The following is a 25,939-nucleotide window of genomic DNA, read 5'->3' as shown; positions in this document are numbered from 1 at the left end:
GGATTCTCAAAAAGAAAAGAGAGATGACCCAAATAGATAAAATCATGAATGAAAATGGAATTATTACAACCAATCCCTCAGAGATACAAGCAATTATCAGGGAATACTATGAAAAATTATATGCCAACAAACTGGACAACCTGGAAGAAATGGACAAATTCGTAAGCACCCACGCACTTCCAAAACTCAAACAGGAAGAAATAGAAAACTTGAACAGACCCATAACCAGCAAAGAAATTGAATCAGTTATCAAAAATCTCCCAACAAATAAGAGTCCAGGACCATATGGCTTCCCAGGGGAATTCTACCAGACATTTAAAGCAGAGATAATACCTATCCTTCTCAAGCTGTTCCAAAAAATAGAAAGGGAAGGAAAACTTCCAGACTCATTCTATGAAGCCAGCATTACTTTGATTCCTAAACCAGACAGAGACCCAGTAAAAAAAAGAGAACTACAGGCCAATATCCCTGATGAATATGGATGCAAAAATTCTCGATAAGATACTTTCAAATCGAATTCAACAGCATATAAAAAGAATTATTCACCAGGATCAAGTGAGATTCATTCCTGGACTGTAGGGCTGGTTCAACATTTGCAAATCAATCAATGTGATACATCACATTAATAAAAGAAAAGAGAAGAACCCTATGATCCTGTCAATCGATGCAGAAAAGGCCTTTGACAAAATCCAGCATCCTTTCTTAAAACCCTCAAGAAAGTCAGGACAGAAGGAACATACTTAAACATCATAAAAGCCATTTATGAAAATCCCACAGCTAACATCATCCTCAATGGGGAAAAACTGAGAGATTTCCCCCTGAGATCAGGAACATGACAGGGATGCCCACTCTCACCGCTGTTGTTTAACATAGTGTTGGAAGTGCTAGCATCAGCAATCAGACAACAAAAGAAAATCAAAGGCATCAAAATTGGCAAAGATGAAGTCAAGCTTTCACTTTTTGCAGATGACATGATACTATACATGGAAAATCCAATAGACTCCACCAAAAGTCTGCTTGAACTGATACATGAATTCAGCAAAGTCGCAGGATACAAAATCAATGTACAGAAATCCGTTGCATTCTGGCACACTAATAATGAAGCAACAGAAAGACAATTAAAGAAACCAATCCCATTCACAACTGCACCAAGAATCATAAAATACCTAGGAATAAACCTAACCAAAGATGTAAAAGATCTGTATGCTGAAAACTATAGAAAGCTTATGAAGGAAATTGAAGTAGACATAAAGAAATGGAAAAACATTCCATGCTCATGGATTGGAAGAATATTGTGAAAATGTCAATACTACCCAAAGCTATCTACACATTCAATGCAATCCCAATCAAAATTGCACCAGCATTCTTGAAGCTAGAACAAGCAATCCTATAATTCATATGGAAACACAAAAGGCCCCAAATGGCCAAAGTAATTTTGAAGAAGACCAAAGCAGGAGGCATCACAATCCCAGACTTTAGCCTCTACTACAAAGCTGTAATCATCAAGACAGCATGGTATTGGCACAAAAACAGACACATAGACCAATGGAATAGAATAGAAACCCCAGAACTAGACCCACAAAAGTATGGCCAACTAATCTTTGACAAAGCAGGAAAGAATACCCAATGGAAAAAAAGACAGTCTCTTTAACAAATGGTGCTGGGAGAACTGGCCAGCAGCATGCAGAAGAATGAAACTAGACCACTCTCTTACACCATTCACAAAAATGAACTCAAAATGGATGAAGGACCTGAATGTGAGACAGGAAACCATCAAAACCCTAGAGGAGAAAGCAGGAAAAGACCTCTCTGACCTCAGCCGCAGCAATTTCTTACTTGACACGTCCCCAAAGGCAAGGGAATTAAAAGCAAAAATGAACTATTGGGACCTCATGAAGATAAAAAGCGTCTGCACAGCAAAGGAAACAATCAGCAAAACTAAAAGGCAACTGATGGAATGGGAAAAGATATTTGCAAATGACATATCAGACAAAGGGCTAGTATCCAAAGTCTATAAAGAACTCACCAAACTCCACACTTGAAATATAAATGATCCAGTGAAGAAATGGGCAGAAAACATGAATAGACGCTTCTCTAAAGAAGACATCCAGATGGCCAACAGGCACATGAAAAGATGCTCAACGTCTCTCCTCATCAGGGAAATACAAATCAAAACCACACTCAGATACCACCTCACGCAAGTCAGAGTGGCTCAGATGAAGGAATCTATAGGCTCAGGAATCCTGGCTCAAATCAGGAAACTATAGATGTTGGAGAGGATGTGGAGAAACGGGAACCCTCTTGTACTGTTGGTGGGAATGCAAACTGGTGCAGCCACTCTGGAAAACAGTGTGGAGGTTCCTCAAAAAATTAAAAGTAGATCTCCCTTATGATGCAGCAATAGCACTGCTAGGAATTTACCCAAGGGATACAGGAGTGCTGATGCGTAGGGGCACTTGTCCCCCAATGTTTATAGTAGCACTTTCAACAATAGCCAAATTATGGAAAGAGCCTAAATGTCCATCAACTGATGAATGGATAAAGAAATTGTGGTTTATATACACAATGGAATACTACATGGCAATGAGAAAGAATGAAATATGGCCTTTTGTAGCAATGTGGATGGAACTGGAGAGTGTTATGCTAAGTGAAATAAGTCATACAGAGAAAGACAGATACCATATGTTTTCACTCTTATGTGGATCTTGAGAAACTTAACAGAAGACCATGGGGGAGGGGAAAGGAAAAAAAAAAAAGGGAGGGAGCCATACCATAAGAGACTCTTAAAAACTGAACAAACTGAGGGTTGATGGGGGGTGGGAGGGAGGGGAGGGTGGGTGATGTGTATTGAGGAGGTCACTTGTTGGGATGAGCACTGAGTGTTGTATGAAAGCCAATTTGACAATAAATTTCATATTTAAAAAATTAAATGTAAATGGTCTAAATGCTCCAATGAAAAAAAGGGGGGTGGGTGACTGATTGGATAAAAAATAAGACCATCTATACGCTGCCTATAGGAGACGCACATCAGACCTAAAGACACATATAGACCAAAAGTGAAGGAATAAGAAAAGATGTTCCATGCAAACAGAGGCAAACAAATGCTGGGATTCTTTAGCCCTAAGTAACATGTAAATTCAAATGAACTAATACGCCTACCTATTTTACTACTTTCTCCTCACCTCATAAACCTAGTACAACAGTGTTCATTAAATAGGTGATTAAAAAAACACAGTTGGGGTAGCAATACTTAGACAAAACAGTCTTTAAAAGAAAGACTGTAACAAGAGACAAAGAGCATTACATAATGATAAAGGGATCAATCCTCTATACAAGATGATATAACAATTGTAAATACCTAAGTACCCAACATAGAAGCACCTAATATACAAAGCAAATATTAACAGACACAAAGAAATTGACAGTAACAGAGTAATAAGGGAGACTTTACCACCCCATTTAGGTCAATGGACAGATCATGCAGACAAAATCAATAAGAAAACAGTGGCTTTGAACAACACATTAGACCAGATGGACTTAACAGATAAATACAGAATATTCCATCCCCAAACAGAACACACACTCTTTGTAAGTGCACAGCAAACATTCTCCAGCATGGATCACAATGAATTAAAAAGACTGAAATCCAGGGCGTGTGGGTGGCTCAGTCGGTTAAGCATCTGACTTCAGCTCAGGTCATAATCTCACAGTCCGTGGGTTCGAGCCCCGGGTCGAACTCTGTGCTGACAGCTCAGAGCCTGGAGCCTGCTTCCAGTTCTGTGTCTCCCTCTCTCTCTGCCCCTCCCCTGCTCATGCTCTGTCTCTCTCTGTCTCAAAAATAAATAAAAACATTAAAAATAGTAATAAAAAGACTGAAATCCTATCAAGAATCTTTTTGGACCACAAACTATGAAACTAGAAATCAATTACAAGAAAAAAACACTGGAAAAAGCATAAATATGAGCAGGCTAAACAACTTGGTACTAAATAACCAATAGGTTAATGAAGAAATATAAGACAAAATAAAAAAAATACATAGACAAATGAAAATAAAAACACAAAGTTCCAAAATCTTTGGGATGCAGCAAGAACAGTTCTAAGGAGGAAGTTTATAGCAATACAGACCTATCTCAAGAAATAAAATTTCAAACAATCAAACCTTACCCCAAATTAGCAAAAGAAGAATAAAGCCCAAAGTTGGAAAGAAGGAAATAATCCTCAAAATATTAAAAATAAAGCCTCCATATGATCCAGCAATCCCACTTCTAAATATTTAGCCAAAAGAAATGAAATCAGGGAGCGCCTGGGTGGCTCAGTCAGTTAAGCGTCCGACTTTGGCTCAGGTTGTGATCTCGCGGTCCGTGAGTTCGAGCCCCGCGTCAGGCTCTGTGCTGACAGCTCAGAGCCTAGAGCCTGTTTCAGATTCTGTGTCTCCCTCACTCTGACCCTCCCCCATTCATGCTCTGTCTCTGTCTCAAAAATAAATAAACGTTAAAAAAATTTTTTAAAGAAATGAAATCAGGATCTTGGTGAGATATTAGCACTCCCATGTCCATAGCACACTGTTCACAATACCCAAAATGTAGAAACAACCTATATATCTACCAACAGATGAACTGATAAAATGTGGCATATATACATACAGCAGAATATTATTCAGCCTTAAAATAAGGAAATCCTGCCATTTGCAACAACATGGATGAACCTGGAGGACATGTTGCCGAGTGAAATAAGCTAGACACAGAAAAAAATACTACATGACACCACTTACATGATGACTCTAAAACAGTCAACTCACAGAAGCAGAGTGGTTGTCACTCTGCAACAGTGGTTGTCAGGGGCTGTGTGGAGGGGGAAAATAGGTATTAGTCAAAGGAGGCAAAATTTTAATTACAGAAGATGAGTAAGTCCTATACATCTACCATCCAGCATAGTGCCTCTAGTTAACTCTATTGTATATCTAAAATTTTGCTAAGAGCCTGGGTGTTATGTAGTGTTTTTATCACAAAAAAATAATAAAGGCAGAAGGAGGAAAAAAGAAAGAAATAAGGAAATAATAAACATCAGAGGAGAAATAAATGAAATGGAGACTCCCAAAACGATAGAAAAGATCAATGGAACTAAGAGCTGAGTCTGGTTAAAAAGATAAAAAAGACTCTTAAACCTTTAGCCAGACTCATCAAGAAAAAAAAGAGAGGACTCAAATCAATAAACAATAAAATGAAAGAGAAGTTACAACTGACACCACAAAAATACAAGGAATTATAAAATACTACAAAAAGTTACACATCAACAAATTGGACAACCTAGAAGAAATGGATAAATGCCTAGAAACATATAATCTTCCAAGACCAAATTAGGAAGAGAAAATCTGAACAGACTGATTACTAACAAAATGACATCAGTAATCAAAAAAATCTCTAACAAATAAATGTCCAGGACCAGATGGATTCACAGGTGAATTCTACCAACGATTTTTTTTTTTTTTTTTTGAGAGAGAGCGAGAGAAAGACAGCCTGAAAGGGGCAGAGAGAAAGGGAGAGAGAATCCCAAGCAGGCTCCATGCTATCAGCATGGACTTACGTGTGAGAACATGACCCGAGCCAAAGTCCGGCACCTAACTGACTAAGCCACCTAGGCACCCCTCTACCAAGCATTTAAAGAAGAGTTAATACATATTTTGCTCAAACTATGTCAGACAAGAAGGAAAGCTTCCTAGTACATTTCACAAGGACAGCATTATCCTGATACAAAACCAAAGAAGACTACAAACAACAACAACAACAACAACAACAACAACAACATTATAGGCCAAGGTCCCTGATGAACATAGATGCAAAAATCTTCAACAAAGTATTAGCAAACCAAATTCAATGATACATTAAAAGGATCATTCACCATGATCAAGTGGGATTTATTCCAAGAATGCAAGGGAGTTCAATATCCACAAATCAATAGGATACATCCTATAAACAAAATGAAAGATAAAAATCATATGATAATCTGAATAGATACAGAAAAAGCATTTGACAAAATTCAACATCTGTTCATGATAAAATCTCTCCATGAAATGAATATGGAGGGAACATACCTCAACATAATAAAGACCTCATATGTAAAGCCCACAGCTAACATACTCAATGGTGAAAATCTGAGAGCTTTTCCTCTATGATCAGGATCAAGACAAGGATATCCACTCTCACCACTTTTATTCAGTGCAGTGCTGGAAGTCCTAGCCACAGCAATGAGACAAGGAAAGAAAGAAAAGGCATCCAAATTGATAAGGAAGAAGTAAAACCGTCACTATTGGCAGATGACATGAAATCATATGTAGAAACCCTAAAGACTCCCGACAAAAAAAACTGTTAGAATAAATGAATTCAGTAATGTTGCAGGATACAAAATTAATATACAGTGATGTGTGGCATTTCTATACATCCATAATGAACTATCAGAGAAATTAAGAAAGCAATCCCATTTACAACTGCATCAAAAATAATAAAGTGCCTAGGAATAACTAACTAAAGAATAACTAAGTAGGAGTACTACTAAAGACTTGTACTCTGAAAACTATAACACATTGAGGAAAGAAATTGAAGATGACACAAACAAATGGAAAGATACACCAGGCTCATGACTTGGAAGAATATTCGTTAAAATGTCCACACTACTCAAAGCAATATACAGATTCAATGCAATCTCTATCAAAATAACAACAACAGTTTTCACAGAACTAGAACAAACAGCCCTAAAATTTGTATGCGAACATAAAGACCCCAACTGAAGCAATCTTGAGAAAGCAGAACAAAGCTGGAGTTACCACAATTCCAAATTTCAAACATACTGCAAAGCTGTAGTAACCAAAACAGTATGGTAGTGGCACAAAAACAGACACATAGAACAATGGAACAGACTAGACAGCCCAGAAATAAACCCACGTGTATATGGTCAATTAATCTACAACAAAGGTAGCAAAAATATACAACAGGGAAAAGACCGTCTCTTCAATAGATGGTGTTGGAAAAACTGTACAGCTACATGAAGAATAAAACTGGTTCATTTTCTTATACTGTACACAAAAAAAAAACTGGATTAAAAACCTAAATATGAGACCTTAAACCATAAAACTCCTAAGAGAAAACATTAGGCAGTAAACTCTTTGACAGCAGTTTTAACAATATGTTTTGGATCTGTCTCCTCAGGGGCAACAATAGTTAAAGCAAACAATTGGGACTACATCCAACTAAAAAGTTTTTTGTTCAGTGAAGGAGTCCATCAACAACCTATTGAACAAGAGAAGATATCACAAGTAATATTTCCAATAAGGAACAATATCCAAAATATATAAAGAACTCATACACTCAATGTAAAACAACAACAACAACAACAACACATCCAATTAAAAAAAATGGACAGAGGACCTGAATAGACACTTTTCCAAAGAAGGTATACAAATGGCCAACAGACACATGAAAAGATGTTCGGTGTCACTCATCACCAGGCAAATGCACGTCAAAACCACAATGAGATATTACCTCACACCTGTCAGAATGGCTAGTATCAAAAAGACAATAAATAACAAATGGTGGCAAGGATGTGGAGGAAAGGGTCATACACCACTGGTGGGAATGTAAACTGGTACAGCCACGATGGAAAACAGTATGGAGGTTTCTCAAAAAGTTGAAGATAGAAATCTTATACAGCCTAGCAATTCCCTATCTGGCTATTTACCCAAAGAAAGTGAAAATACTAATTTGGAAAGACACATGCCCCTCTATGTTCAAGGCAGTATTGTTTACAATAGCCAGGCTATGGAGCTATGGAAGCAACCTAAATGTCCACCAATAGATGAATAAAGATGTGGTAAGTGCACACACACACACACACCCTGGAAATTGTGCTGTTTGCAACATGGATGGACATAGTGGGTGTTAGGATACATGAAATGAATCAGAAAAAGACAATATACCCTGTGATTTCACTTATATGTGGGATCTAAAACACAAATGAACAAAACAAAATAGAAACAGACTCATAAATACAGAGAACAAGCTGGTGGTTGCCCAAAAGGAGGGGGTAGGGGACTGGGCAAAATAGGTGACGGAGACTAAGAGGTACAGACTTCCCATTATAAAACAAATAGGTCATGGGGATGTACAATCAGTATAGGAAATCTAGTCGGACATAGATGCTCCTATCTGGTAGTTTCTATAGTTGACTCCTTATTGTCCATTTCTCTCCCAAATGATCAGTCTAAGCCAGTCATGATAATTCCATTCTCTTGGTAGCGTCTGGTTTAGAAAATGAAAATTGAAGGGAGGGGCAGGTGGTGTTGGAGGCATAGAGACTTCTGAGAAAGGTTTCTGGCTTCTCAGAAGAACATCCTAGAAAGATACAGACTCTTTCTCTTGACATTGTTGTATCTGAAGGAGATACCAGGAATTCTGGTAGCCATCCTGTGATGCTGATGGCAACAGGCCTGAGGGGAATTCTGGCCAAGTGACCAGGGCGGTGCAGGGAGATTAAATGAACCTGGGTTCTCAATCCGGGAATCCTCCCTGACTCTGGACTTGGAGTTTGTCTTGGATAATAAATCACCTTATTATTTAAACCAGTGTTTGTTAGAGCTGTCTATTACTTGCTGCTAATGGCATCCTAACTGATGCAGCTGTCACACCATCTCTTTGGATCTCTCTGTCATCACAATCAATCATCAGGTCAAAGTCAGGAATGTGACAAAAAACCCTGGCTACTCTTCGGTGTCATTCTGGTAGCCCTGAATAATGCAACGCGATAAATACAAAAAATGTTGTATTGGAAAAGAAGACACACAAAACTCACTATTTGCACATAACACTATTATCCACAAGAAAGGGCAAATGTTTCTAATGAGAAGCTATGGGAATTAATGAGAATTCAGTGAGGTGTTCGAATGCAAGATGAGTATACCAAAGACAATATAAAAATATGATCATGGAAAAATCGCATTCAAAATAGTTAAATGCCCAAATCAGAACAACCATATAATATCCAGGAATATCAGTAAGAAATATGGAAAACCTGCATGAGGAAAGTAATAAAACATAGCTGAATAACATAAAATCTGAAGGAAATGTAGAGACATAACAATGTTCCTGAATAGAAGAACTCAATATTTCAAAGACCCATACCTTTTCTAATTAAAATTCTCTGCAATTCCAGTACAAATCTCAACACATTTTCATAAATGGCAAATGGAGAAAGTACACATAATGAGTCAAGAAATTGTGGATACAAAAACTATCAAAAAGGGGGGAACTTGACATGATAATTGAAACTACACTACAGGGGCGCCTGGGTGGCTCAGTCGGTTAAGCGTCCGACTTCAGCTCAGGTCACGATCTCGCGGTCCGTGAGTTCGAGCCCCGCGTCAGGCTCTGGGCTGATGGCTCAGAGCCTGGAGCCTGCTTCTGATTCTGTGTCTCCCTCTCTCTCTGCCCCTCCCCCGTTCATGCTCTGTCTCTCTCTGTCTCAAAAATAAATAAAAACGTTAAAAAAAAAAAAAACTACACTACAAAATTAGAAATGGAACAGGAATACTAAAATACACAAATGAGAGAAGCGCCTGGGTGGATCAGTCGGTTAAGCCTCCGACTTCTCCAAGTTTGTGGGTTTTGAGCCCCGCATCAGGCTCTATGCTGACAGCTCAGAGCTTGCTTCAGATTCTGTGTCTCCTTCTCTCTCTGCCCCTCCCCAACTCATCCTCTCTCTCTCTCTCTCTCTCTCTCTCAAAAATAAACATTAAAGAAATTTTTTAAATACACAAATGAGAAACATGGATTTGAAAATAATGAAAATTACAAATAACTTTGAGAAAAACTGCTAACCAATATAGGAGGGAAAGTTTCTATCCCTATGTTATGGCATAGACACAGTGACAATTCTGAAAACATTAACAAGTTGAATAAAAACAAATCCAAACCACATGAAATCACCATTTTTATAGGTCAAAAGCAGTTGAGGATTAGCAATTACACACAGTTCAAGTTTCTGCATTAATTATGAAGAAGAAAACATTTCTATAATCTTGGAATGAGGAAAACAGACATTAAAAAAAAATAAACCATAGAAAATTTAAGTAATCCACACATGTAGAAGTCAGCTGTGCATATGAATGGTGCTGGGGCTTCAAAGTCAACATTAAAATAAGCTGAAAGCCAAGAACAAATTAGGAGAAAAAAGTGAATATCTGTAAAAGGCAAAGAGTTAACATGCAGATTATAAAAGAATTGCTACAGTCTATAAGGACAGGACAAAAACAAAGAGAAATGTGTAAAGTAAATAAGCAACAGCCAGGAGAAATGCACATGGAAATTAGCATTTGAAAAGATGCTCACCCTCACTAGTAAAAAAGGGACCTGTAAATTAAAACAATAAAATCTCATTTTATTTCAACCTTTTTGCAAAAAATAAACCAAAAAACTGGTTATATCAGAGTTAGTGGTTATCTGGGGGAGTAGACATTCTCATACACACCTTGTTAGTGAGTGTTAGTATTTTTAAGAGGATGATTTGCCCATTTCTGTCAAAATTTAAGACTTGTGTATCCTTCAACCCAACCATTACACTTTCACAAAACTATCATAGTGAAATGCCCGTGTGCACATTCATTGCAGCATTTTCTGTTAAGGCCAATAAATAGGAAATATCCATTTCCAACAAGAATTTAGAGATTGAACAATTAGGGTTTTCTATACTACATAATATTCTTCGGCCATTTTAAAAAAGGATATAGATTAATATGTATTGATATGGAAAGTATCAAGTCATGATAAAGTGGAAAAAAAAGGAATTGGAATATACAGAACAATTCCATTCATGCAAAATCATGTATCCTGTATTTTACATGTCAACATGCATGGATTGGTTACTGGGGGTATTAGGGCCAAGGAAAACACTCTGTATAACTGTACTTTTAAAAGTCTTTTATGATAGGAACACATCACCTATGTCATTACACAAGTTCAAATTAATTTCATTTCAATTCACTTAGCAGTTCGTTCCACATGTGTGTATCAGGTGTGGCCAATTCCAGACATTGTTCAGGATTTGTTTTAAATTATTGGTGAAAACCATATATCTGTATCTGTATCTATATCTAACAGCATCTTTTCTACAGTAAGCTCTAATTTTTTTAAATACCTCTTTCCCCCAAGGACCACAAAATAACACAAAATACATTTTCAGTGAGAAGTAAAGTGACAGAACAGTTCCCAATTCTTTAACCTATAATGTTTTGGTTACGCTCTACTTGGAAGAGAAAGAGGAGTTCTGCCTCATCCAGGAAAGCACACTTTAGATTCTATCCTTCAAACAATGAGAAGGAGTGGGTAGCGTGTTTGATCATCCAATCTGCCTTCTCCATAATCTTCCAATGATCCTGAGCTATCTGGAATAGGCACACCACCACCGCCTCCTCCCTAGGGCTGCCAACAGGACTGCAATTAGCCTTTATGACTTCATACCATTTTCACATAACAAAAGAGGACCGCATTCTAGCCCCCCCGCCCCTCCCCTTTCCCTTTGCTCCTGCTTGCTCACTCTGCTGCTCAATCTCCTGCTTGCTCAATCCTGCTGCTTCTAGCTGGTCTCTGGGCTCTTCAGCCTCCCTCTCCCATCCTTATCACTAACCTCTAACACTAGGTTTACGCTGGCTTCTCTCCCAGCTGCTAGATGGCCAGTGAGCAGGAAGCTGGAACCCACACCCTTCCCCCAGGCACGGAACGACAGCCCAGGGAAGGGCACGTACCGGCATTTCTAGCTGTGATCTTGGAGCTGTGTCTCAGCAGACGGACAAACACATTGCTGCTACAGTGGTTCACCATGTGCAAGCGGAGGCCCCTCCGAGTCTGGATCTTGACCAAGCATTTTGCCATAACTGTTCTGATTCCCTCCGTTCTCCTGTGCCTGTCCCGGCCTGGGGCAGCTACCACCAACCATAGTGGCTTTGACCTTTCACTAACTCTCCATTCTGTTTTAAAGGACTGAGGTAGGGCCCACTCAATGAATCAAATGTCAGGTTCCTAATGCAGCCAACAGAAATAACTCCGGAGGGATCAGCGTGGGGCCGGAGGAGGGAGGGGGCTGCTATTTTTAAACTCTTCACTCACCCCACTAACAAACAATGAAATACTATGCATCATCCCAACCCCAGCCCTTCTAAACCTTCCCTAGAGAGGACCCCTCCTAAACGCCTTAAAGTATCTTAAGAGGCAAATACCCCCAGGGGATAAAATGACAATTGGGCAGCTCCAAAAGAAGAAACACAGCTGCCTTGATTTCTGTTTAAAAAATATTTTATTGAGCCTTTATTTTGTTCAAGAGCAGTGATGTCCAATAAAAACACAATGCGAGCCACATTTAAAAAGGAAAAAGATTCAGAAAGTTAAAAAAAGTATTAAAATTATGTGTTTACTTGAACCTAACGGATTCAAAATAGGATTATTTTGCTATAGAACAATACAGAAATTAATAAAATAGTGTTGATTCGTTTTTAGTGCTAAATCTTTGAAAGTGATGTGCATTTGCACACCCAGAGCACACGTCAGTTCAGACAGGCCATATTTCAAGTGCTCAGTCGCCCCATGGGGCTGCCTTGGCGGACAGCACAGCCATGCATGGAGCGCTGAGCTCCTCGCAGCATTTTCTGCACCCTCAGAACCGGCGCTGATATTTTCTTCATTTTATAGACAAGGAAACAAGGCCCTACAGAGTAACTGATCTTCCTGAACTCAGTAAGAGACAAAGCCCCCATTTGCCCCTAGGCTCCAATTAATATCAGTTGACTATAAAAACCAGGCCTGAGAGCTGTTCCTGCCCCCACCTCTCACCAACTGTGTTTGAAATGCAGGATCCAAACTTTACATCTTACCTCTCAGCATTCTGGAAGTCCTGCACTTGTACATCTGCCGTATAAAATGTGCTTGCGCCCCGATGTAACAAATGATTTTCAATGTTTCAGTACATGCTATATTTGAAAAAAAAATCTCAACTGATTATTAACTGTGCCCCACATGCCATCTTTCTGTTATATTTCTTTATTGGCACGTTTTTCTCTCATTTTCAGAAAAAAAATTTTTTCCCCTCACATATGTACAATTTCATGCATACATGCATTTTTCTACTTTAAATAGTGACTGTGGCCAAAAGATAATGTTCTAATAAAAATACTTTTTTTTTCTTTTTGGTTGAAATAAAGCATTAAATTCAAGGCAGCTGGCTGAAATTCTGCATTGTTATACTTCACTGTGGGAATATAAATTGATTTAGCATTTCTGGAGAAAAAGAAGGTTAGCAAAGTATATTGAGTTTTATACGTGGGATATTCTTTGACCCAGAAATTCCACTTTCAGGAATTTATTCTGAAGAAATAATTAGAAACGTTGACCAAAGTTTTGGGACAAAGGTGTTCATCAGAGTATCAGTTATTATAGCCACGGCCACACCAAAAAAATCTAAATTTCCCGTGGGAAAAATGATTAAATACACATAATGGGATATTGTACATTCATTAAAATTTATGTTTAGGAATATAACGATGGGGGGAAATCTCGCAATATATTGATAAGTGAAAAAAGCAGTTTATAAAAACAATACAACCTCAACTATGTAAAATTGTACATTATAGGCCGGACTGTAAATCTTGAAAGGGGAGAAAGGTGGCAATTAGCTATGCACTGTGAGCCCAGTCATCTCCGGAGACCTTCCAGGGGGTTCCTAATGCCCCTTCCCCAGGTTACCAGTTCTAGGCACAGTTTGGGGGGGGGGGGGGTAGTCAGTTTCCATTGGGGGGTGGGGGGTGCGTAGTCAACTTCCAAACCTGGAACTTCAAAGGAAAATACCCCTAAAAATTCACATTTTCAACCCTTCGTAGCTCCTCTTGTGGTATAATTCAGAGCAGAATCTTCATCTATAAAACAGATACACCACACAGTGGGGCCCTCAGATAGAACCTACTAGGCCCTTCCTCGCTAGCCATCAACAGTGGATCTTAAAGAACTGCTGAAAATCTTTAGGATGCAGAAGAATAAATCAGGAAATCCCTGTCCTCAATAAATCAGCACTTTGCAGTAACACAGATGAAGGATTTCAAAAATTCATGTGGGTTCATTCGCACGGCAGCAGCAGTGGGCCAGGCTCAAACAAGAAAATCTCCCTTTGTCTGTTTGGAGGGGATATAGATAAATCTGTATGCCTGTCATTTTGTTAAGAAACATGTGACCTGATCCCACGGCACACTCTAACAAACAGACCTTCCCCGCCCCCCACCCACCCAAGAAAGGCAAGTAAACAAAACCACTGCCATACTTTTTGTTCTTGTCTATGATCACTCTCCATTAATTCTCAAGCTTCAAATCTCACCAGTTTTAAAATGTCACCCTCCTTTCCTTTTACTAACTACAACTCATCCTAATATTTTGCATTTCATACATTTTTTATTTTTCATACATTTTCATAGACTTCATACATTTTTAATTCTCTTGAATTTGTGCTCTCTCGATGCTACTTTTCAGAGATCCTAAGTAGACTCTTTAACCCTCTTTCTGCTGGGGAACTTCTGCTTTATTTAGAAAGAGAGAACAGAGCAGGACCAGCATTCCACATGGTCCCAGCATTTCTTTCGGCCTTGCCCGACTCTACCCAAAATGGCTGCATTTCAAGAGGGAGCAGCAAAGGCGGGCAGAGAGGCAGAGCCGGCCTCAAGATTCCGGGAGGTCCTGCACAGGGAGAGACATTATTATTCGAGGCGCTGTGCTAAGAGCAGTATCAACAGCACAATGATTGGACGCCCTTCAGTACCCTTCCTGGTTAGATTCACCTGTTTGTTTGAAGGATCAGGAGCGCATGTCTGGGCAGTGACAAGAGGCTAAAGAAAGCTGAGGATGTGTGAAGAGGGGAATCGATTTTCCATAATGAGATGCCAGAGACTGATAAATCAAGCAGAAGCCAGAGTGGAGGGAGAGAGTTCAATGATAAGAGCTGTTCCTGGGCCTGAATTCCAGGTCTGCTTCTGCGACAAAGCTCCTGACACAGATTTGGCATAAGGCAAAAAGCTTGCCTTTGCTTTGTGGGTGACTGGGAGCTACGGACAACTTGGAGCCCTGGTGGAGCTGTAAAACGGGGACCGTACTCCTCTCGTGGTTGCTAGGACCATGAGCTCATGCATAGCAGCTGCCTAGTGTAGTGCTGGTTCCTAGTCGATGAACTAGAACTTTATAAGTAGTTATAGAAAGCAAGGTTTAAAGCACAGGCTCTGGGTTCTAATCCTGACTGTACTGTTTTATTATCTCTGAGCCTTAGTTTCCATGCCTGTAAAATGAGCAGAGCAACGGCAGTACCGACCTCCCAGGGTTGTGAGGATTAATGAAATTAATCCACATGGCAAGCACCATCAGTGCCCAACACAGAAATTACTCAAGAAGCATTAGTGATTTTTCCCCCCAATGCTCATTCCTTTCTCTCTCTGAACTACTTAAGCAGAGGACAGTGAGGATTCTAAACAGTCTGGATTCTCTTCATTCTGTCAACCATTTGCCCTCTAGCATTTCTAGTTACTTCTCCCCAAACAGTAGGGAAGCAGTTGTTAAGAGTTTACCTGACCAGGGGTGACTGGGTGGCCCAGCCGGTTAGGCATCTGACTTCAGCTCAGGTCAGGATCTCAGAGTTCATGAGTTCAAGCCCCACATCAGGCTCTGTGCTGACAGCTCAGAGCCTGGAGCCTGCTTTGGAGTCTGTGTCTCCCTCTCTTTCTGCCCCTTCCCTGCTCACACTCTGTCTCTCTCTCTCTCTCAAAAATAAATAAACAGAAAAAAAAAAAAAAAAAAGATTTAAGAGTTTACCTGACCAGCCCTGTAACCGTGGGAAAGTTACACAAGCTTGTTGAAATGCAGTTTTTGGTCTTTTAAAACAGTAATGATATTGGCACTTATGTAACCGAATCCCTGCTATGCAGTAGGCACTTAGTAAATGCTAAATATTGTACTCTATCATCATCAATATCATATACCTTAGCTGTTTTGATAACAGATTTCACAGGTGTCGTGGATTTGGCCATTAGTTAAAATAGAGATTCACTAAAATTTTAGCTGTTATCTCCAATTAAAAAGGTAATTAAAAAGTATTACATACATTTAAATGTGCTTTGTAATAAATTCAGACTTTAAATATCCATTATTAAGAGTTCTTGGGAACATCACATACCTTGAAGGACTTTTTAAATATTTTTATGGACATAAAAACAATATAATAATGATATAAAATATTTTAATAGTCAGGGCCCCTGGATGGCTCAGTTGGTTGAGCATCTGACTTTGGCTCAGATCATGATCTTATGGTTCTTGAGTTTGAGCCCTGCATCTTCACTGCTGTCCGTGCAGAGCCCGCTTTGGATCCTCCTCTCTCGCTGCCCCTCCCCCACTCACACTTTCTCTCTCAAAAACAAACATTTTATATATATATATATATATATATATATATGTTAATAGTATATTTGTGATATGATGAACATATTCTTGGGTGTACAGTAAGGAGAAATGGAGGCCATTCCCAACACTGAAACAGGGTCATTCAGCTAAATAGTCAATCATCTCTATAATTCAGTTTCCTCGTTTGTCAAGTTAAGGCAACAATGTCTGTCCTATCCATTTGAAAGAAATAGTCCTGAGCCTCAAATGATGACAATTGATGTGAAAGAAACTCTGAAAATGTAGAAGATGCTCTGGCATATTGGATACTATTACACTTATTATTCCCCTTATCAAATGAAGCATTTGCTGAGTGTTTCCTGCCTGTAAAATGAGAACACTGCTCTGTGGGGCCAGGCATCACCATGTAGTGGTGGGAGAAAAGCCAATGAAAACCCTCTGGAGAATTATAGTTGCAGACAGAATAGAATTCAAACAGCGCAGCTGGGCTCCCCACAGAACCATTGTGGGGAAAGAAAATCCTCTTTGCAGGAACTCTATGGCTGCAGAGCATTCTAGCATAAGGGCTAATCCATCTGCTTTCCTGGCCGTCTCATGCACTGAGAGCGTGGCATCTCTAAATAGGCAGCTTATGCAAGCCAGGGAGAGGGAGAGAGGCAGAGCCCTCTGTCTGTTGGGGCTGCCAGCGATTATTTCTAAATAAAGGCAGAAAAACCGAGACAAAGAGATCAGGGAAGAACCCATCGGATACTGCTCTGCTCTCACTTCCTTTCTTTAGCGATATGGAAGATCCTGCGATGTTCCAAGCAAGAGAAAAGGAATCCTGCAATGAAGCTGTCGCAGCAGGCTGAAGAGCTGGGGCAAACGTCAGAGTTATTTCTGCACTGCAATGGACTCTGGGATGGAGTGGGTGGGGGTACGGGGAGGGGTAACAAGGCAAAGATGGCCTCCAGGTCTCTGGCTGAGCAACTGTGTAGATGGTAATGTCACTGACCACGTCGGAGCAGGAGCAGTTTTGAGATTGGGGTTGGAGGCAGAAGAGAACATGAGTAGCAGTAAATCCATTAAGTTTGATGTGTTAGGTATGAGCTGTTGTGTGGCACCCAGGCAGAGGTGGCCAATAAGCAGCTGACAGTTCAGGATGGCAGTGTGGGACTGATGGCAAGCACCATCAATGCCTGACAGAGAAATTATTCAAGAAGCATTGGTGATTTTTCCCCCCAATGCTCATTCCTTTTTCTCTCTGAACTACTCAAGGAGAGGACAGTGAGGGTTTTAAACAGTCTGGATTCTCTTCATTCTGTCAACCATTTGTCTCTAGCATTTCTAGTTACTTCTCTCCAAACAGTAGGGAAACAGTATTACTAATTGTTAAGAGTTTACCTGACCTGTATGGAGGCTAACACGAGGGAAACAGAGAGGAGGTCAAGATCACCCTGGTCAGTGAAAACACTGCACCTAGCATCCTGGTCTCCAAGTTCAGTGGTCTCTCCACTTTGCTGCTTTGTCTCTCCAAACACCAGAGGAGAACAAGTTTTGCTGTCTTCTAATCAGGGTAAGATAATATTCTGCACTAGTAATGGACGGGCTTCTCCTTTCACCCAGAATTCCTGGAGGCTTTTTCTTGATTGGTAGCCCAGAGATCAAATCTAGCCCACCAATAAAACAATGACCACAAATACTTGACCATTAATTTCACAAACCATAAATCCAAGACGGAAGGACATTCCCCACCTGCACACTGGACAAAAGAATCCATACTCTGAGTAAAGGAGAATCGAAGGGGCCTCAAGTAGAGGAGAGGGTGAGATAAGGGACCCAAACCTCCAAGGATCGTGGACCAGCCACTGACAGTGCCAAGGTGCCTCATGGGAGTCATTACCCAGCAAGCCACTCATAGATTGTGCAGCACCACGACTCTCCCTCCCCGGTCTGATTTATCTACGTATATGAGAGACACCCGGTGCACCTGGGCGGCTCAGTCGGTTGAGCATCCGACTTTTGATTTCAGCCCAGGTCATTATCTCACAGTTCATGAGTTCAAGCCCCATGTCAGGCTCTGTGCTGACAGTGTGAAACTTGTTTGGGATTCTCTGAACCCGCCTCCCAACCCCCCCCCCACCCCCGCACTCTCTCTCTCTGCCCCCCCATTCGTGCTCTCTCTCTAAAAATAAACTTAAAAAAAAAAGACATCCATATTCACTGGCCCAAGGTACTCTTAAAACTCTTAAAAACCAAGGTGAATAGGGTGCTGGGGTGGCTCAGTTGGTTAAGTATCTGACTTCAGCTCAGGTCATGATCTCATGATTCATGGGTTCGAGCCCCACATCAGGTTCTGTGCTGACAGCTCAGAGCCTGGAGCCTGTTTCAGATTCTGTGTCACCCTCTCTCTCTGCCTCTCCCCCCATTCGCACAATGTCTCTGTCTCTCAAAATTAAATAAGTGTTTAAAAAAAACTTTTTTTGAAAACAACCTGTGAATAAAGGTAGTGCCAGAATACCTACAGTTCCCCCCATTATAGGGGTGGTGGTAACACAAAGGGGAACCTTCCACAGCAGTCCATAGATGAAACCAGCAGAAATCTCCCACAGAGGCTGGACAGGGACTAGGAATTTCACAACTATACCATATTCTTCAGGAGCAGACATGGACATGAGGATCTCCCTTGCAGAGTTCAAACCAGCTCACTGACCAAGGCTACCTACAATTCAGACTCTACCTTTCATATAGACAAAATGTTTTTCCTCTATCCTCGCTGAAGCTAAGGCTTAAAAGTTCCCCAACTTAGATGCATCAAGGCAATCTATGGATAGTGCAGTTTGTCAGATGCCAATTCAGCCCCCCAGAGGTCTCCCTGGAGGAAATGGGTGGCAGCACTATCTTTCCAGGCTCTAGGCGGAAAGGCCTCCTTTGGTCTGGGCTTAGTAGTTTCAAGCAAGAACCTATTTCCTTTGTTTCTGGGCGGAATGACTTTGTTTTCTCACCGCATCTACTTTATTATTTCACTCCCTCCAGGCACAAGTCACCATTACAGATAAGCCATTTTTCTCGGAGTAAAAGGAAATTAAACTGGGCTGCGTTAATAAATAGTTTTTCTCCACTTTCCCCCAACAGCTTTGCCGATGGTATTCAGGAACAAGGCATCTGTATCTCCCTATGGGGAAAACAATAAGCAAAAAGCAGGCTCTTCTGGAACCACAGGCTCCTTGTGCAGCTGCTGTGTAATCAGGAAGCTAGAGGTAGCAGGACCCGACCCTTCTGCCCAACACACCAGCCAAGAGCCTCTGGTGCACACATCCTAGTTACCTGCTCAGAAAGGGAAACACAATTGGTCAATAAATGCAAGAAAAAGATCCAGCCACTCTAAGTTTTGCCTTTCAAATTATCAAAGATTTTTAAAAACTTGCTATACTCAGTCTTGTAAGGCTACGATAAGAGACATTCATGTATAATTTGGTGGAAGGTGGGGGAGGAAGAGATATTTTTGTGTAGTATTTGATTGAATAATGTATGTCCCTCCAAATTAACACTGTGGAAGAATATTTAATGTCACAGGGAATGCTCCTATGATATTAATGAAAAAGCAGATTACAAAATAATATCTCAAGTATAATTCTCTATTTGTTAAAAATATACAGATGAGTTATACACATTCAAACCACAGTTTGAACATAAAAGGCTGCAGGTACTTTTATACTTTTATTTGTGGTTTCTGTATTTGCCAGATTTCCTACTATGACAATGGTATGGCTTTTGATTTCAGATTAAAAAAAAAAAAAAAACCAGAACAGAACATGCTTGGCTTCCAGTAAACTCTAATCCCAGGAGAATATTCCCCTTACAGGCTTTCTCTTACATTTAAAAAAAAAAAGGCTGTCCTGGCTGCAGTTAGAAATCATACATTCATTCATTTACTTGTTCACTAATTTGTCAAGTATTAATTTAGCTCCTTCTATGTGTCAGAGCATCTCTTCAGTGCTGGCAATAATAGGCAGGGGGGGATGTAGCAAGCAAAGTCTTCTCTCACGGAGCTGACGTTTTAGTCAAGGGAGACAACCAACAAACAGGACAAATAGTTATCGAGTGTTTGATAGTGCTAAGCACACCTGACAAAAATCAAACAGGGTGATGGCAAGAAAGAACAAACGGGTAGGTTGGGAAAACTAACAGAATTTGGTAGTCAGGGAAGACTTTCCAAGGAGCAGAAACCTCAGGTAAGACTTAAAAGAAACGGCTGGCCTTACAATGACCAGAGGAAAAGCTCTTCTGAGTAGATGAAAAGGCTTGTGCAAAGGCCCTGAGGTAGCCATGAGCTGGCATAGGCATATTCTCGGGGGAAAGGCAACTGGTATGATAGGAACACAGAGATTCGAGAGGAGAACAGTAGGAAATGGCCTAAGGGTAGGGAGGGGGCAAGGTGTAGACCAGAGCAAGGAGCTGAGATTTGACTAGATCGGAGTTCCATTTATAAAAAAATCACTGGCTTGCCGTGTGAGAAATATGGGTGGGGGAGGGGGTTGGAGCAGAAGCAGAGATACTGTATATCCAGGAGTCAGAAGAATGGCTGTGGCTGGGATGGTGCAGTGGCCATGATTCTGGGGTATATTTGAAAGGTTAAAGTGAATAGGAATCTGCAGACGGATTTGACAATTTAGCTTCTTTTTTTTTTTTTAATTTTTTTTCAACGTTTTTTATTTATTTTTGGGACAGAGAGAGACAGAGCATGAACGGGGAAGGGGCAGAGAGAGAGGGAGACACACAGAATTGGAAACAGGCTCCAGGCTCCGAGCCATCAGCCCAGAGCCTGACGCGGGGCTCGAACTCACGGACCGCGAGATCGTGACCTGGCTGAAGTCGGACGCTTAACCGACTGCGCCACCCAGGCGCCCCGACAATTTAGCTTCTTATGACCACTGGGCAGTCAGAGTCTTCTACTCAGGATGAGGCAAGTGCTAGGAAGGAGTCTGGTCTGGGAAGGAACAGAATATGGCCCCAATAGAAGCCAGCAAGGGAGATCCATGCAGGCTGTCAACCCAAAGGATAGGGCAAGGCCCCGGCCAGTTGGGAGTACGGCCTAGCCATACTAAGTCATGCTAAGGTCCACTGAGGACCATACAAGGCCACTAAGGTCATTCTGGAGTAGAGTCTGTCCCCAGGGCAGCACCAGGATGGAGACTCAGGAGAAGGAGCAAGGCTGGCATGAGGACCAGAAGGAGACAGGGCAGAGCAACAGAGCAAGAAGAGAAGCCTGATCCAAAGCACGGGCTTCAGCTTCTCAGTTCCCTCGCAGGTCAGGACAGGATTGGCTCTAGAGTCGGGGTGAGGCTGAGCCCGTATTTAAGGGCAAAATTGTGCAGTTGTGGCAGAGGGGCTCAGGCAGGGGGACCGACAAGCCCATAGATCACAAGGGATGTTTTGTTTTTTGAATAGGGATACCCCTTCCTTTAACCGAGAAACCTAGTCTATGTTCCGATTACCAAGTGGGTCATCCTGAAAATCCGATTTATTTCTCTTTTGGCCACAGCATCTGCCCATTTTCACACTTCCTATGCTGAAGTGGAGATTTGGGAGTTAAAAAAGTCTCCAAATTGGAGTTCTCTTCTAAAAGGAGACTTTTTAGAAGGCTCTTTCAAGTGGGGAAATGTTCATCTTATATGCCCTTTTAAGCTAGCCACTATTAATTTTCAATTTTATACTGGAAATTTGCAACTCACAGAAAGAAAGGAAAAAATGTAACCCTGCTTTTATAGATCATTGTGCCCCATGCTTACTGTTTCATTAGCCACATTTAAAACGATGTGTATACTTATTTTGAGAGAGAGAGAGAGTAGGGGAAGGGCAGAGACAGAGGGAGAGAGAGAGAATCCCAAGCAGATTCCATACTCAGTGAGGAGCCCAACATGGGGCTCGATTTCACAACCGTTGAGATCATGACCTGAGCCAAAGTCAAGAGTTAGATGCTTAACCAACTGAACCACCCAGCGCCCCCAAAAGCACATTTTTAAGAATGGCAGCAATCTGGGGGGACGATTATGAAACAACAGCCAGAGTGGGGAAGAAACGTAGACATAATATCTTGTTTTATAAAAGAGGAAATAAGATCCAAGTGATGTCAGTGGCTAGCATGTACCAGATAAAAGGTAAATGTTTATCCAATGAATGAAGGAAAGAAGGAAGGAACGAACTCCGGCCCTCTCTCTCTTTATCTAATACCCTCCCCACCACCAGAGAACCCTCACTAAGGCCGTGTCCTGTGCTCACTCAGAAAGGGAAGTCTGGCACCCACGTAAGTCAGGCCACGGGGCTGCCACCGAACATGTCAGTGGGAGTGACGCAGCACCTGCCATGCAGCTTGGCAAAGGTCTAGCCAGTGCTTGGGTGACTCACCCCGGTTTGCCAGCGTGAAAGACCAAAAGCATGTAAAAAGGCGTGTCACCACCGTAACTAGAGCACACAGATCTCACATCTATTTTAGGAATCTGGGGTTTTGGCATGAACTGGGTTTTCAGAGTTTCAAAATCATGCCCTGCCTTTTCTTCTTTGTAGACTCATCTGGAAGATCTACAGCAGTTGTATCTGGACCTATGGGGTGGGGGGGGGGAGGAAATATGTGCCTACTTATGAATAAATGCATATTTATTTATAAATTAGACACATATATAGCTGTCTTCATATATTATGTCCCTTATAAAAGTCACACAAATAGAAATTTTATAAGAAGGTGATAAAAGTGAAATACCAACAGAAGTCTGAATAGTTTCTTTCTCCGCCCCAGCGGGCCGTTGTACACAGCCACTGCCCATGCACCCCGCTCTGGAAGCCATGTCTCTAGGACCTCAATTCACCATTAGCCAAACCAAACAAGAGGCTGCACCCCACTGTAGATGGCATTGGACATGCATCCTAATGGACACCCCAACATCCAGCCTGCGCCCACTGACCACAGCCTCCTTTTCCTTTGCTTTTGTTTCACATTTATTACTGCTTGGTAAAATCCAGAAACTTCTGAAATTATAAAATCAATTTAGGCCATGTTAGTCTTACTACTCACTGAACACATTATAATTTCCTTACACAGCTATCTTTCTCTCTTTAACTGTGGTAACATACACCCTTCCTGCAGACACTAAAAATGTTAATACAGTCAAAACTTTAAAAGTTATTATTTTTTTAATTTTTTAACGTTTATTTTTAAGAGAGACAGAGCATGAGGTGGGGGAGGGGAAGAGAGAGACAGAGACACAGAATCCAGGCTCCAAGCTGCCAGCAGAGAGCCCGACATGGGGCTCAAACTCACGAACCACGAGATCATGACCTGAGCTGAAGTCAGACACTTAACTGACTGAGCCATCCAGGCGCCCCTAAAAATTGTTTAAAAATAAAACAATCAGAGCCTCTTTTCTGAACCCTGCCCATACTGCCCATAATATTGCCACAGACCTACCATTACAGGTCTACCTACAGGAATGGATCCAGCCTAACACTTTTTTTCCTACAAAATTCTGAGTCTTAACAGAAGAGCAGGGAGGAGGGAGATTCTGTGAGATCCTGCCTCAACCTAAGCCTGGGTATCACAAAGAACATTTATTTAACACTGCCAACCCACTAACAACAACACTAGAAAACAGAACCCCATGCTGATTCTGGAATGCATCTAAAATTCAGACAATTACAGCCTCTGCTTCCTAATGACAATGGTTAGGTAATATTTTCACTTTTCCCCTCCTGCGGTTTCTTAGGGACATGATGGGAGTATTTACTTGTGTAAGTGCCAAGCCACATTTCTCTCCATCACACACCACACTCTGGCTGTCACAACTACTCACACTTAAACTCTCCCCTGGCTCATATCCCAACCCTCAGGGGCCGTGACCGGATTACTTCATGGGACTGTTGATTGACATATTTTTTTTCCCACCCCAGCTGAGTCCTTTAAAGTAATTAATTATTACTACTTAAGTACAGCAGCAAAGTGCCCACTGGAGCAGGAGCTGGGATTTGGGAAATTCTGTACCGAGTGGCTTTCACTAATGAAACAAAGATCCTTAACACAGTAATGAGCAAATGAGTAATTAGAACTTGGCCCGAAGTGAGCCATTCCTTATTTAACAAATTCGACTTTAAAATCAGAATGTGATTCCCAGAAGGCAACAAGCTTCCTGCTCAAAGTCTGGGGTTTCCCCTGCAACCAGGTTCTACTAAGAATTCTGCTGGGTGTGACACACACTCTGACCATGCCTTCCCCGGTAGGGTGACAGTCTCCAGTGTGCTGGAGATTTCTGAGCAGTTACTGGGGCCTGGCATACTGTGACTGAAAGCCAAAGGCTCGAACCCCTCAGCTGTACAGCCGCTCTTCTCACTGAATCACAGATTCCTTATACTTACAGAAGTCATCTCTTTTGATAATTCATTTGATAGAATTTAAAAAGAAATGCAGTCCTTTGGTTACTGATTCTGTTTTAGCAAAAAAAAAAAAAAAAAAAAGCCATCTTAGATGTGTTCGATGCCATCTAAGATCCCTGGCCCAGGAATTTGATAACCAGGACCTTACCCAGCTAGCGACTTTGGGCAAACTATCTCCCCTCTCTGGGCTTTCTCATTTGTAGGATACCAAGGGGATGGGGGGAGTGCTAGATCAGGGATTGCCAAACTTCCTCTGAGGGCCCAGATAGTAAATTTGAGGCTTTGCAGGCCAAGAGGTAAAATCAAGGCTATTATGTAGGTATTTATATGATCATCTGAAATGTAACCATTTGCTCCTGGGCCAAGAAAAAAAAAAATAAGCAGTAGGCCAGCCATAGGCCATAGTTTGCTGATATCTGTGATAGACCATCGTCTACCTCCAAAAGCTGTGAAAAACATTCCTGTCCCCAAGTTCCCATTCACACTGTAAAAGACGTCAAGCCATATCTTAGAATTTGGCCTTGATATTAAGCAAAAGAATCGAGTTTAGAGCTAGAAAGTATTTGAGTGGTATTCAAGGCCACTCTTCTTACCAGAAAAATGGACCAGAAAAATGAGGCTCCAGAAAGCGGAGCATCTTGTCGATGGTCACCTACCTGCCTGGTGGAGGTGGCAAGACCAGAGTTCGTACTTCCCCATTTGTCTAAGGCATCAATGCAGAAACAGAGCAGCTACCTGAATCGCTGCTATATTTACACTGAGGAATACGGTATTTTGTAAAATAAAGTTTATGGGAATTAGCCAACTATAGACCTGAGATGATGCACACTGTTGGCATCTTGTGATGCAAAATATAAAATCCTTGCAAGATAAAACATACTTAAATCACATCAGAAACAAAGCATTTAGCTTCCTTACAGCAGGGTAAATGCTTAAAATTTCAAAGATCTCCTTCAAGTGAGCAAAACTCTTAGGAGTGCTTGAGTAGTCAGTAGATACCAGAAACTAAAGTTCCCAAGATGAAACAAACCCCAGAGAAAGGCACACAAAGGGAAGGTGAAAAGCTTTTAAGA

At 41.1% G+C, this 25,939-nt stretch overlaps 1 protein-coding gene and 1 long non-coding RNA gene across 3 annotated transcripts in view; one reads left to right on the top strand and one right to left on the bottom strand.

Moving 5' to 3' along the window:
* Positions 1 to 19,967, top strand: part of LOC131492014 (uncharacterized) — a 47,984-nt gene extending 28,017 nt beyond the window's left edge. The window contains exon 3 of the long non-coding RNA XR_009251776.1: positions 19,578 to 19,967. This is a non-coding gene — a long non-coding RNA (uncharacterized LOC131492014). The remainder of the gene's footprint in view (positions 1 to 19,577) is intronic.
* The window catches only part of FRMD3 (FERM domain containing 3), a 311,700-nt gene that overhangs the window by 27,522 nt on the left and 258,239 nt on the right, over positions 1 to 25,939 (bottom strand). The gene's annotated exons all lie outside the window — the stretch shown is intronic.

Source organism: Neofelis nebulosa, chromosome 12, assembly GCF_028018385.1.
Source record: "Neofelis nebulosa isolate mNeoNeb1 chromosome 12, mNeoNeb1.pri, whole genome shotgun sequence".
In the NCBI taxonomy this organism is placed as follows: Eukaryota; Metazoa; Chordata; class Mammalia; order Carnivora; family Felidae; genus Neofelis; species Neofelis nebulosa.
Note: the sequence above shows the minus strand (reverse complement) of the source record. Positions and strands in the feature narration are given on the sequence as shown.